This window comes from Scyliorhinus torazame, chromosome 24, assembly GCF_047496885.1.
Source record: "Scyliorhinus torazame isolate Kashiwa2021f chromosome 24, sScyTor2.1, whole genome shotgun sequence".
Taxonomy (NCBI): Eukaryota; Metazoa; Chordata; class Chondrichthyes; order Carcharhiniformes; family Scyliorhinidae; genus Scyliorhinus; species Scyliorhinus torazame.
In genome coordinates, this window is record NC_092730.1 from 48,535,973 (window position 1) to 48,549,802 (window position 13,830).

The following is a 13,830-nucleotide window of genomic DNA, read 5'->3' on the forward strand; positions in this document are numbered from 1 at the left end:
TGATCACCACCTCAATCCCAACATTCAGCTTGGGTGGGCAGACAAGACAACGTCCTTCCCGCAGCCCCCCAGCACAGACTGGATAATATCCCAAACTCGTATCCTGCTATTGTCACATTGCTCCACCACCTTGGTCTCTTCGCAAAACGCCAGGAATCTCAGACCAATTCTTCAGACCTTTGATTCCCTCTTCAAACAACACCTTGTCCCTGATTAAGTCCATCCTGGGAAGAGGGGCTCCCTATTCCGAGTTCCTCTGCGTACATCCGGTTGCTGTTGATGGACCAAAAGAGGTCTCATGCCTGAAAGAAAGCCTCTCTCACAGCCCTGTGAGCATGTCTCCATTAGATGGTGCAGTCGACACCTGCAGAGTAGATAACAATGGAGAGAAGTGTGAGCAATTTCAGCGTCACAATTCTGTGGAAATAGAGCATTCAAAATATAATATTACTGAAAATACTGAACTGATCCTCTGGGAGTAGGACTCAAGTCAAAGGGGAAAATCCAGTGGATTTCTAGTGGAAAGATTTAACAACTGGATGATGGCAGCTGAAATCAGTCCTTGCGTTACAATCTCTGTAGATATTCTACTGAATTGAAACCTGCAAAAGGCATATTTTCCGACTAGAAATCCAACACATTTCCCCCTGTTGTGGAGGAAGTTCTCAATCGCACACAGGTGGTCAAACGGAATAAGGCTGGGCTGGGATTTGAGTCCAGATTTTTCTTCTGTGAACAGACACTTTACCGGACTAAGCTACAGAGTCTGAGGATGTTCAGCTAATCACAAGGGAATGCTGGAAATACTGTACGGATCTGTAGTATCTGTGAAAAGAGAAATAGTTACCATTTCAGATCCTGACATTTCATTGGAACGATCTGTTTCTCTCTCCACAGATGCTGCCGGATCAACTGAATATTTCCAGCATTTTCTGTCTTTGTTTCAGATTTGCAGCATCCACAGTATTTTGCTTTTGGGTCAAAGGACAATGAGTTGCCTTTCCTGCCCTGCGGGTTATTGCAGGTCTCTCTGGCTGTGATTGTCGCTGATTCGGCCAAACATTTACAGTCTAACATTAATTGACCGCGAGAATGGGCGGTGAGGGGATTCTGGAACCGCTGCAAGTCCATATGGTGTATGTACACACACAGTGCTGTTAGGGAGGGGTTCCAGGTTTGGATGGTGCCTCGCGGAGGAAAAGTCAATTTCAGGAGTGGGATTCGAGCCCTGACCTCCAGAGGAGACTGCGACCTGCGCTCGGCCATCCTGACGTATTCGAAAGGTTAGGTGCGTTTGGGCCGAAATCGGGTGCTCTTTCCGAGGGTCGGTGCCGACTCGATGGGCCGAATGGCCTCCTTCCGCACTGGAGGCATTCTATGATTACTGAAATAGGATGAAAATGGCAGCATCCAGGACACAAGGACAAGTTAAGGTCTCAGGCCAGAGTAAGTGTCCTGTGTAATGACACATAGAATGTACATTTATTGTGGACTGGTGCCATCTCCTGGCTGAACGGGAGCCGTGCGACACGGACACTTTCATTCAGGAGCATTTTAAATTGGAGTGAAATAACTTACGCAAAGTAAGTATTTGTTACGAAACAGTAAATCAAACTGATCTAAAGAACCAAAAGGACACGTCTCCAATCAGTGAGCGATGGTGGTATAGTGGTCAGCATAGCTGCCTTCCAAGCAGTTGACCCGGGTTCGATTCCCGGCCATCGCAATAATAAATTCGCAATTTTTGCACCTCTTTGTGAGTTTCAAACTGAGGAAGAGAAAGTTTCTCACTCGGAATTTAGTGGCAAGTACAGCGAGGATTAAAATAATATGGACAGTGTTCGACTATTCACTGCCCAAGCCCTCCGACAAAAGCTAAAAATCACAGCGTTTTCACTCAAGCCTCATGAAGTGGACCAAACAGACACGTTACAGACGAGGATGGGATTTGAAGCCACGTGTACAGAGCACAATGGATTATTGTGCATCACCTTAACCACGTGATACAGCTGCTTTACTTCAGGGCCCTTTAGTATCCCTCAATCGAACCTCCTTGGGTTCCTTTCGCACGGTTGTGTGTAAATAAAACATAAATCTATGAGGAGAAACGCTCAGTTCTTGGGCTTGGGCTTGTGGCGCAACGGTAGCGCGTCTGACTCCAGATCAGAAGGTTGCGTGTTCAAATCACGTCAGGCTCAGGAAGTTTTTCTGCCGCTGGTTCCAGGAATTTCTCTCTGTGGGAATGTTTCCGAAATGACTCCGTTCAAACCACAATTTGTCCGAATGTTTCAGATTTACCCGCTCAGTTTATATTTTTGAGCAGTTTCATCAAACATTCGGATAGCTCAGTCGGTAGAGCATGGGACTCTAACTCCCAGCATCGAGGGTTCGAGCCGCACGTTGGTCGCATCCATATTATTATCTGAGAATATTGAACCAACTGTGCTACCGTGCTTGCCCAAACAGTTGGTTCAATCTCACTGCTCGTGGGTGAGACCAGAACTACTGGGCAGTTAAAAACAAGGACGTCGCTCTTTTTCGGACGGAGATGAGGAAATTTCTCCCTCTCAGAGAGTTGTGCGACTTTGGAACTCTGCCTCAGAAGGCCGCGGAAGCGGGACATTGATTATGTTTAAGGCGGAGATGGGGAAATTCTTGTTCAGCAAATAAATCAAAGGTTTATCGGGGTTGCATACAACCATTGCATTCAGCCAGTTACCTGGGTGCACGAGCGTGCGGTTTTTTATTTGATATATCAGTTCCACACCATGGTGAAACGGTGTTAAAATGTCGTTTTCATTTCTTCACGTGTTCTGCACTGATATATTCGCTGCAATAACTTCTCTGGGCACAAAGCACGGTAGCACAAGTGGCTAGCACGGTGGCTTCACAGCGCCAGGCTCCCATGTTCGATTAACTCTCTCTGCGGAGTCTGAACGTTCTGCACGTGCCTGCGTGGGTCCCACAGTGCAAAGACGTGGATTAGGTGGATTGGCCAAATTACCCTTAGTGCCCATACGGGACCAGTCTTTATAAATAGAAGCGTCATCCCGGCCGTGGGTCACTGCCCGTCTGGAGTTTGCTCATTCTTCCCATGTGTGCGTGGGTTTCACCCCCACAACCCAAAGATGTGCAAAGTATGTGGATTGGCCACGCAAAATTGGCCCTTAATTGGGAAAAAAATAATTGGGTACTCTAAATTTATACAGAACTAAATAAATAAATAGAAACGCCGAGCACAAAGGCAAGGCCGCTATGGGGATTCTTCATAAAATCCTGCAACAGAAATAGACAATGTTGGATAACTCGGCTGGTCTGGCAGCATCTGTGGAGAGAGAAACAGAGTTACAGTTTCCAGTCCAGTCTGACCCTGCTTCCCATTCTCTGGTTCCCGCTCCACAGATGCTGCCAGGTCTGCTGAGATTTTCCAGCTCTGGGCGACTGACATGGACACGGTGGGCGGAATGGCCGCACCCTGTGCTGGAACCATTCTATGATTCTATAATTCTAATCTGTTCTCGTAATTGAAACCTTCTCTGTCTGTATCATTCTGGTGAATCTGCATTGCCGCCGCTACATTAAGGTTCTGAATACATTTTTGGACTCCCCTCATTTCCTCCTCCAGCAGATTTTTGCCGGGTAAATATCCAGATTCCCTAAACTCCTCATTCTCTCGAACAATGAAATGCCGCTTGGCTTTAACACTACCCAATAGACAGAGTGGTTCCGACCTCACTACCCGATCAATGCATCTCAATCGGAACAAGACTGAATTTTCAATTCTCGCTCTTCCAACACAACTCGATGCAATTCGGCCTCACAACTTGGACTGGATTGTCACATCAGTGATTGCAGATACTTTGGAAAAATGAGTCCCACTTGGGAGAAAGCAGGATGGAAAATCGACAATGATGGGTTTCGAACCCAAGCACGGAGAGCCCAATGGATTAGCAATCCGGCCCTTTAACCACTCGGCCACCTCAACCCGCAAGCGCGTCCGTCAAATCAAAGGTTTATCAGGTACAAACAACCATTGTATTCAGCCAGCTGCGTGGATGCTGTTTTTACTTGAGGATCAATTCAGAATCCCACACCATGATCAAACGACCTTTAAATACCCTGTCCGTTTCTTCACGTGTTCTGCACTGATATATTCGCTGCAATAACTTCCCTGGAGCTCAAACCTCCTCCCGATTTCAGTCAATGACACCATCCGGGTTTTTGAACCCGGGACCTCTGGCATTTTATCGCAGCTGAGAATCAATGTCAATGTCAGGAGTGGGATTGAACCCTCGTCTCCAGAGGAGACTGACACCTGATGTATCCAAACGGTTCTACGGGATTGGGCCGTGTTTGGGTGCTCTTTCCGAGGGTCGGTGCAGACTGGATGGGCCGAATGGTCTCCTTCTGCACTGGAGGGATTCTATGATTACTTAACCAGGGTGCAAACGGCAGCATCAGGACACAAGGACAAGGTGAGGTCTCAGGCCAGAGCAAGAGTCCTATGTAATGACACACAGAACATCAGAAGTAAAAACATTTATTGTGGACTGGTGCCATCTCCTGGCTGACCGGGAGCCGTGCGACACGGACACTTTCATTCAGGAGCATTTTAAATTGGAGTGAAATAACAGAAACATAGTAAGACGTTGTTTACGAAACAAAGCAAAGCATCAAAAGGACTCAACATTCGGCAGTCAGTGATGGAGGGATACTGGGGAGCATCGCTGCCTTCCAAGCAGTTGATCCAGGGTCGATTCCCGACCATCGCAATAATAATTTGATTGGAGGCGTTTGCGTGATTTCGTGTGTTTCGAGCTGAGGAAGAGAGCTGGAGAAAGTGAGGTGGCTGGAGGCAGGAATCTCCGCTTGTTCTAAATAGTCTGGTTGGATTGTTCACATCCGTCCGAGTGGCGAAACTGTGATCTCGGTTTCTGTAGTGGTTTATTATTGGATATTGTTCTCTATAGAATTTACAGTGCAGAAGGAGGCCATTCGGCCCATCGAGTCTTCACCGGCTCTTGGAAAGAGCACCTTACCCAAGCCCACACCACCCTATCCCCATAACACAATAACCCCACTCAACCAACACTAAGGGCAATTTAGCATGGCCAATCCACCTAACCTGCACATCTTTGGACTGTGGGAGGAAACAGGAGCACCCGGAGGAAACCCACGCAGACACGGGGAGGATGTGCAGACTCCGCACAGACAGTGACCCAGCCGGGAATCGAACCTGGGACCCTGGAATTGTGAAGCTGATGAATGTGATATAAAATAGTTAGTTTAAATATATTAGTTACAGTAATGTAGATGTAGGCCAGTCTAATCCGAGTGAGTTCACAGACAAAGGATTTCAGAAAGCATGGCACGAAAGGGGGAGGTGTGTCTGGTGGAGGAGGAGAAAAGGACGCTGGGTAACAAGAGATCCAGGGTAAAGGAATGAGAAGTGAGCCAATTAGGATGTATTGCCAGGTCAGGAGGGGTATAGGATGACCAATGGGAATCTGTATGTGAAACTTGATGTCATTTGAATGTATTTGTAGAGATTCCTTTGTCTCCAATAGCACTCGATTCGGAAGACCCAGGAGGCAGCTTGTGTTCTGGGTTTGTGTGATGCGATTCAGACTTGCAAGTTGGTTAAAAATAAATAATACTATGCCTACAAATGCATCTCGAGTTTTTCGAGGCCAGACTGACGGGTAAAGAATTCAATGTTTTGTCATTTGGTGCCGGAAACCCGGGATTTCTCCAGACGGTTCCCGACTAACTGCGAAATCAGAATTAGACTGATTTTCGACAAGGAAAGTGAAACGGGCCCACAATGTGTGTAGCTGTAAAATGACACACATTGGTTTTCCCCTCTTCTCATGGTCTGATTTGTCTGGTCACTCGCGGTTGGTACGGAAAGATCGTCTCGACAAAATCAAAGGTCAGTCTGGGGATTAGAAAATTGAACTGATGGGACATCTGGAAAGATGGTTCCGGTCTACGAGTGTTTTTGATGAACTGATGGGACATCTGGAAAGACGGTTTAGTTCCACGAGAGTGTTTTTGAAACTATCGTTCATTAAGCTAAAATTGTATCCTTGGACTGTAGTGGCGAGAAAAGATACATTTTAAAACAAACTGGATGCTGCATGTTAGTTAAAGCAGAAGTCTCTCAAAGGGTTAACAGCAGCTTGAGATAGCTGGCAGCTTGTGGTGAAATTGGATACCTTTCTTTCGAGTCAGTGAAACTCCAACAAAGTTGCAGCTTGTGGTACAATTGGATACCTTTCTTTCGAGTCAGTGAAACTCCAGCAAAGTTACATTTTGAAGTAATTAAAAGGTAAAGGAAACCAGTGGATTTCGCCACCTCTTTGACATAAGTTAATTATTTTAGCAAGCAATTGATTGAAATTGCCAGAATCTTAAGTTTGAATTACTTGAAATAATGTTGATCTCATTTTATTTGTGAATTAATAGAAACTTAAAGAAACTCACTGACACCATTTAAAAAAGTGTAAATCTGGAGATGACAGTTGACTTTGCTCCGGTATAAATCACCGCAGCTAACTGCTTCCTCATTGATAGCAGCCAACATTTTTGTGAATGTAAGCTGTAATGTTGGCTGAAGCTGCCCCCACCATAAACTTAAATTAAACTAATTAATTAATTAGTGATGGCTAGTCAGGTGATGTGCTTGAGCTGCTTGATGTGGGAGCTGGCAGGTCCGATTGCGAGCTGCAGCGACCACATCTGCAGTAAGTGTTGGCTGCTCGAAGAGCTCTGGCTCAGAGTTGATGAGCTGGAGTCTGAGCTTTAAACACTGAGGCACATCCGGGAGGGGGAGACTTACCTGGACACTGTGTTTCAGAAGGCAGTCACACCTGTCAGAGTAAGTAGTTTAAATCCTGCTAGTGGCCAGGGACAGCAGGGTGTGACTGCATGTCAGGCAGGTAAAGGGAACCAGCAGTCAGGAACTCAGGAGCCTCAGCCCTTGACTCTGTCCAACAGGTATGAGGCACTTGCTCCCTGTGTGGATGGCGAACAGGGTTGCAGGAAGGATGAGTCAGCTGACCAAGGCACCATGGTTCAGCAGGCCATTCAAGGGGAGGGAGTAAATAGGCAAGTTGTAGTTGTAGGGGATTCTATTATCAGGGGGATAGATAGTATCCTTTGTGAGCAGGATAAAGAGTCCCGCATGGTATGTTGCCTGCCCAGTGCTAGGGTGCGGGACACCTCTGACCGGCTTGAAAGGATACTGGAGAGGGAGGGGGAGGATCCAGTTGTTGTGGTCCATGTCGGTACCAACAACATAGGCAAGTCTAGGAAAGAGGACCTGTTTAGAGATTATAAAGAGCCAGGATTCAAATTAAAAAACAGGTCCTCAAAGGTCATAATCTCCGGATTACTGCCCGAGCCACGTGCAAATTGGCATAGGGAGGCAAGAATAAGGGAAGTTAACACGTGGCTGAAAGAGTGGTGTGGGAAAGAGGGGTTCCTTTTCATTGGACACTGGCATCAGTTTTGGGACAGGGGGGACCTATACCGTTGGGATGGTCTCCACCTGAACCGAGCTTGGACCAGTGTTCTGGCGAAAAGAGTAAATAGGGTGGTCAATAGGACTTTAAACTAAAGATTGGCGGGGAAGGGAAAGTCAGGGAACCAAGCGGTGAAATAATCAGTGGGAAGCGTAGCTGCTTAGGAATACAAAAAAGCACGAAAAGACAGAACTCAGGAGAGGTTACAATAGTCCCCATCCCACAAAATATGACACAGTGTATGGAAAGGCTCAGTAAACCAAGGTCCACCACACTAAGAAAACAAAAAGGGACGGTCAATAGAGAATTACAGGTGCTATATTTAAATGCGCGCAGTGTACGGAACAAGGTAGATGAGCTTGTGGCCCAGATTGTGACTGGCAGGTATGATGTGGTAGGCATCACAGAGACGTGGTTGCAGGGGGTTCAGGACTGGCATTTAAACATCCAGGGATTCACAACCTATCGAAAAGACAGAGATGTGGGCAGAGGGGGCGGGGTTGCCTTGTTAATAAGGAATGCAATTAAATCAATAGCACTAAACGACATGGGGTCGGATGATGTGGAGTCTGTGTGGGTAGAGTTGAGGAACCACAAAGGCAAAAAAAACATAATGGGAGTTATGTACAGGCCTCCTAACAGTGGTCAGGACCAGGGGCACAAGATGCACCACGAAATAGAAAGTGCATGTCAGAAAGGCAAGGTCACAGTGATCATGGGGGACTTTAATATGCAGGTGGACTGGGTAAATAATACTGCCAGTGGACCCAAGGAAAGGGAATTCATTGAATGTTTACAGGAGGGCTTTTTGGAACAGCTTGTGATGGAGCCCACGAGGGAACAGGCCATTCTGGACTTAGTGTTATGTAATGAGCCAGACTTGATTAAAGATCTTAAAGTAAGGGAGCACTTAGGAGGCAGTGATCATAATATGGTCGTATTCAATCTCCAATTTGAAAGAAAGAAGGTAGAATCAGATGTAAAGGTGTTACAGTTAAATAAAGGTAACGACAGGGGCATTGAGGAGGAACTGACGAAAATCGACTGGGAGCAGAGCCTAGTGGGAAAGACAGTACAACAGCAATGGCAGGAGTTTCTGGGAGTAATTGAGGACACAGTACAGAGGTTCATCCCAAAGAAAAGAAAGGTTATCAGAGGGGGGATTAGGCAGCCATGGCTGACAAAGGAAGTTAGGGAATGCATCAAAGCAAAAGAGGAAGCCTATAATGTTGCAAAGAGTAGTGGGAAGTCAGAAGATTGGGAAGACTACAAAAACAAACAGAGGATAACAAAGAGATAGATAAGGAAAGAGAGGATCAAATTCGAAGGTAGGCTAGCCAGTAACATTAGGAATGATAGTAAAAGTTTCTTTAAATACAAGTAAAAGTTTCTTTAAATACAGGCGGTGGCCGCGTGGCCTAATGGATAAGGCGTCTGACTTCGATGAATCTAATGATGATATCAGAAGATTGTAGGTTCGAGTCCTGCCGCGGTCGTTTCATACAGTAAATCCGGTGGAACTTGTTGACAGCCGAGTTTTCCCTCCTCAGCTCATAGTTCCACCTTTCCATCCAAGCATTGCAGTGCTTTTTATGGTATATAATTCCTTCTAACATTGTTTTCATGCAATTCGCTCTCATCCTAGTATTTTGTTTATCCCCTGATGAATCCGCAGTATCTGTTTGACTTGGATCAAGTATAGAATAAAATATTATGTATTAATCGGTTCAATACAATTCTGTGGAGGAAATTCTAATGTCGTCACGAAGACAGACAGAGTCATAGAGTCATAGATGTTGGCAGCATGGAAAAAGCCCTTCGGCCCAGCTTGTCAATGCCGCCCAGTTTCTTTCACTAAGCTAGACCCACTTGTCCGCATTTGGCCCATATCCCTCTATACCCACCCTGCCCATGTAACTGTCTAACTGATTTTTAAAAGACAAAATGATAACCGCCTCCACCACTGCCTCTGGCAGCCCGTTCCAGATGCTCCTCAGTACCTTATTTATGCTCCTAATTATTTCATAGACCTCTATGACATTACCCATACGCCTCCTACGCTCCAGGAAAAAAAGTCCCAGCCTATCCAGCCTCTACCTTTCACTCAGACCATCAAGTCCTGGTAGCACCCTTGTAAACCACTTCTGCACTCTTTCTCGTTTAACAATATCCTTCGGAAAATAGGGTGACCAGAACTGAACACAATATTCCATGTGTGGTCTTACCAATGTCTTGTGCAACTTGAACAAGACGTCCCAACTCTTGTATTCAACATTTTGAGCTTAAAACCTCGCATTCCGAATGCCTTCTTCACCACCCTATCCACCTGCGACACTACCTTCAAGGAGCTGTGAACCTGTACTCCTAGATCTGTTTGTTCTGTATTTCTCCCCAACTCCCTACTAGTAGCTGATTAGGTCAATCCCTGATTTGAGCTACCAAAATACATCACCTCACATTTATCCAAATTAAACTCCATCTGCCATTCATCGGCCCACTGGCCCAAGATGTTTAATAATGAGCTGAATCAACTGTTTTTTGTTCAGAGGGATGAAAGATTATCTCACTGGATTGGGAATCCAGAGGCCTGAAATACTCTTTGGGACAGGGAATAAATCTCACCATTCAAATTCACTGATTCAATAGATTTTCAGAGGCGTTGAAAGGGTGGATGCTGAGAGGTTGTTTCTCCATGTGGGAGAGTCTCGGACCAGAGGGAATGATCTCAGAGTAAGGGGCCGCCCAATTAAATCAGAAATGATGAGTAATTTGTTCTCTCAGAGTATAGTGTATCTGTGGAAACATTGTTTCTAAGCGAATACTTGTCGAGGCTGGGGAAGTTAATATGCGCAAGATTAAATCAGTAAGGGAATCAAGGATTATGGGGATAAGGCGGGAAAGTGGGTTTGAAGATTATATCAGGTCAATCATAACCTCTTTGAATGGTGGAGCAGACAGGGTGGGCCGAATGGGCCACTTCTGCTCCTCCGTCTTACAGTGTAATTAGTAAGACGGAGGAGCAGAAGTGGCCCATTCGGCCCATCCTGTCTGCTCCACCATTCAAAGAGGTTATGAGGTCATCTGATGGACTTGTTTTCACGGCTGGGCGGCCGGTTCTGGAAAGACAAAATCTGCCAGCAGTGCCCCAGATGAAGCTGGCGTCTGTTTTGGAGCTTCTGAAGCCGCAGGTTTTCATGGTGCCAAACTCCTGCCCAAAGCTGGTGTCGTGATTTAAATCGATTGTCAGACAGAGGATTAGGAATATCGGTATAGAGATTGGTGCAAGAAGATTCACTCCTCAGGCCTGTTGAACTCCGAATCTAAACTCCATCCTAGTTCCGGATACACTGAATGAATCATCAGGGCACCCTCAATAAGTGGCCCAACGCGGAGACGCAGGAAATTGATCATCGAGGAGGGTGGATTCAGACCCGCAGATGCAAAGCACAATGGATTAGCAGCGCATCACCGTCACCTCTCGGCCAACTCGCCAAATGACCTGACTTCACCAAACCACCTCATGGACCTTTAACATCTGCAACAACTAACGGAAGAAGGTTGTATTTGTCCATTGGTCCAGATGTGCAGCCAGTTGTGAAATGTTGGAAATATAGTCTCTGTCAGCAAATTACATTTCCAACATATCAGCTGAAGGATTGTTCTGAACGGACTGATGGGAAACAATTCAACACCATTGGAGTGGGCACGTGAGCAATAGGTCAGAAGGTGAGAGCATTGAGGGAGAACTCACAGACTGTATCAGAGAGAGACCTCTCCTGTGGAAATGTGTTCTCTGCTGTGTTACTGTGTTCTCTGCTGTGAAACTGTGCTCTCTGCTGTGGGACTGTGCTCTCTGCTGTGGGACTGTGTTCTCTGCTGTGGGACTGTGTTCTCTGCCGTGAACTGTGCGCTCTGCTGAGAAACTGCAATCTCTCCAGTGGAAATGTACTCTCTGCTGTGAAACTGCTCTCTGCTGAGGAAACGTGGACCAGATGTGATGCAGCTGAGGGTGCTGAGTGATGTAACGTGGACATGGTGAAGTTACTGGCCAGAAATTTCCGAATTCTATTTTTGCTTTTAATGGACAGCTACAATCCACGTGTTTATTCTCGGACACAACAATGAATAAAAATGAATCAGTGCTGAGCAGATTCTAACATCCCACACCTCCAGTTTGTTCTTATTGAGAACCCCGTCCTCGATGGAAGCTTTTGCTCTCCGAATCAGACCACCGCCTCCTGGGAATACAGCAGCGATACCTCCAAGATCTGATCAGTAACAGAATCACAGAATAATACAGTGTCCCCTTGTGACTGAAGGGAACAGGTGCTCCCTATCCGCCCTGTCTATACCTATCATAATCTTGTACACCTCGATGAGATCACCCCTCAGTCATCTCTGTCCCTGCGTGAGAGAGAAAACAAGCCTATCCAACCTCTCTTCATATCCTAACTGTTCCATCCCAAGCAACATCCTGCTGAATCACCTCTGCACCCCATCCAGTGCAGTCACATATTTCCTAGAATGTGGTGACCAGAATTTCACACGGTACTCCAGCTGTGGCCTCACCAACATTCTATACAACTCCACCATGACCTCTCTGCTTTTGTAATCCATGCCCCGATTGATAAAGACAAATATCTCAAATGTCTTTTCCACCACCCTATTAACCTGCCCTTCTGCCTTCAGAGATCTATGGACAAACACTCCCAGGTCCCTTTGTTCCTCAGGACTTCCCAGTGTCAGGCCATTGACATTAATCCTATAATAATAATATTATATTCTTTATTGTCACAAGTAGGATTATATTAACACTGCAATGAAGTTACTGCGAAAACCCCCTACCAAATTATCACATCTAAGTTTTCAGCGTTAAATTCCATCAGCCACTTTTCTGCCCATTTGACCATCCCGTCTGTATCTTCCTGTAACTCAAGACACTCAACCGCACTGTGAGCTTGAAACTCAGTGAAAGGATTTCACCCTCCTCTCGGAATCTGATCACCACCTCAATCCCAACATTCAGCTTGGGTGGGCAGACAAGACAACGTCCTTCCCGCAGCTCTCCCAGCACAGACTGGATAATATCCCAAACTCGTATCCTGCTAGTGTCACATTGCTCCACCACCTTGTTCTCTTCACAAAACGCCAGGAATCTCAGACCAATTCTTCAGACCTTTGATTCTCTCTTCAAACAACATCTTGTCCCTGATTAAGTTCATCCTGGGAAGAGGTGCTCGGTATTCCGAGTTTCTCTGCAGCATCCGGTTGCTGTTGATGAACCAAAAGAGGCCTCACGCCTGAAAGAAAGCCTCTCTCACAGCCCTGTGAGCATGTCTCCATTAGACGGTGCAGTCAATACCTGCAGAATAGATAACAATGGAGAGAAGTGTGAGCAATTTCAGCGTCACAATTCTCTGGACACAGAGCATTCAAAATATTATATTATTGAAAATACTGAACTGATCCTCTGGGAGCAGGACTCAAGTCAAAGGGGAAAATCCAGTGGGTTTCTAGTGGAAAGATTTAACAACTGGATGATGGCAGCTGAAATCAGCACTTGCGTTACAATCTCTGTAGATATTCTACTGAATTTAACCCTGCAAAAGGCATATTTTCCGACTAGAAATCCAACACATTTCCCCCTGTTGTGGAGGAAGTTCTCAATCGCACAGGTGGTCAAACGGAATAAGGCTGGGCTGGGATTTGAGTCCAGATTTTTCTTGAGGGAACAGACACTTTAACGGATTAAGCTGCAGAGTCTGAGGATGTTCAGCTAATCACAAGGGAATGCTGGAAATACTGTACGGATCTGTAGTATCTGTGAAAAGAGAAATAGTTACCATTTCAGATCCTGACCTTTCGTTGGAACGACCTTTTTCTCTCTCCACAGAAGCTGCCGGATCAGCTGAATATTTCCAGCATTTTCTGTCTTTGTTTCAGATTTGCAGCATCCGCAGTATTTTGCTTTTGGGCCAAAGGACAATGAGTTGCCTTTCCTGCTCTGAGGGTTATTGAAGGTTTCTCTGGCTTTGATTGTCGCTGATTCGGCAAAACATTTACAATCTATCATTAATTGACCGTGAGAATGGGCGGTGAGGGGATTCTGGAACCGCTGGAAGTCCATATGGTGTATGTACACACACAGTGCTGTTAGGGAGGGGTTCCAGGTTTGGATGGTGCCTCGCGGAGGAAAAGTCACTTTCAGGAGTGGGATTCGAGCCCTGGCCTCCGGAGGAGACTGCGACCTGAACTCGGCCATCCTGACGTATTTGAAAGGTTAGGTGCGTTTGGGCCGAAATCG

At 46.0% G+C, this 13,830-nt stretch overlaps 3 non-coding genes across 3 annotated transcripts; all 3 read left to right on the top strand.

The window, feature by feature from the left end:
• The first annotated feature begins 1,654 nt into the window (after window positions 1-1,654).
• Window positions 1,655-1,726, top strand: trnag-ucc (transfer RNA glycine (anticodon UCC)). Its single transcript has one exon. It is a non-coding gene; the product is annotated as a tRNA-Gly (tRNA).
• Window positions 1,727-2,126: 400 nt separating this feature from the next.
• Window positions 2,127-2,198, top strand: trnaw-cca (transfer RNA tryptophan (anticodon CCA)). Its single transcript has one exon. It is a non-coding gene; the product is annotated as a tRNA-Trp (tRNA).
• A 6,735-nt stretch (window positions 2,199-8,933) lies between these two features.
• Window positions 8,934-9,022, top strand: trnar-ucg (transfer RNA arginine (anticodon UCG)). The gene is given in 2 exon segments: window positions 8,934-8,970; window positions 8,987-9,022. It is a non-coding gene; the product is annotated as a tRNA-Arg (tRNA).
• The last annotated feature ends 4,808 nt before the right edge of the window (window positions 9,023-13,830 follow it).